Source organism: Lottia gigantea, assembly GCF_000327385.1.
Source record: "Lottia gigantea unplaced genomic scaffold LOTGIsca_86, whole genome shotgun sequence".
In the NCBI taxonomy this organism is placed as follows: Eukaryota; Metazoa; Mollusca; class Gastropoda; family Lottiidae; genus Lottia; species Lottia gigantea.
In genome coordinates, this window is record NW_008710834.1 from 19659 (window position 1) to 20576 (window position 918).

Here is a 918-nt window from a genome sequence, read left to right on the forward strand (position 1 = left end):
AGTTTTATTTGTTTGAGGACAGGGTGTAGCACAGCTGGTAAGAGCATCAGAATCTTTACATGACGTCATTTGTTTGGTAAAGTCAAGCAAATGTTATAATCTGAAGTTTTTCCAAGGACCTGCTGATCCATTTGTTATCCTTTTAAAAATTGTTGTTTCTGCATTTCATCCTTTTAAAGAGTAACTTACTTCTGTTTTACATGCCCTGAGAGATTGTTTCAAATTTCTTGCCCTACACACCAATCAATCCATCTCGGCAGGACAGGGTCGATGAACTCCCTGCAGGATTACTCCCTGCCTACCCTTCAACCATATCACCAATATCTGCAATAGACAAAAAAAATAGGGAATAAGGGTTCCATAGATTAACAAGTACACTTTCAATTTCCTAGTTAGCAAATGTTGTACAGTTTTAGCACTTCTGTCGACATTTTTACATATTCAATGTTGAATCCAACCTCAGAAAAGTGACTGTGCGACTTTAAATTTATTTCAGGTCAATCAAAACCATTTTTTCTAAAATGCAGAACAATCCATGTCTCCAAAGATTCAAATCTACATTAGGCAAGCGCTCTGTAAAATTTAGTTATTTGGGAGAATTTCCAGACATATTAAGATTAAATCTTCTTCACCTTTTCAGACCATATAAACACCATTATCTGACACCATACACCAACACCATTATATGAAACCATACTCCAATCACCAAATATCTTCTTATCTCAATAAACCAAAAAGTTATTTACAATAGAAAGGAAGTAATTAATGTACCGTATATATTAAAGGGTTCTCTACATTTTACTATTTTTTGAATGTTACACTGTTGAGTACCCAAAATTGTATCAATGTGGCATAGGTATTTTGTCCCATCCGAACATTCCCTAACACAAATCATAAAATGTGTAGAAAAAAATCTAA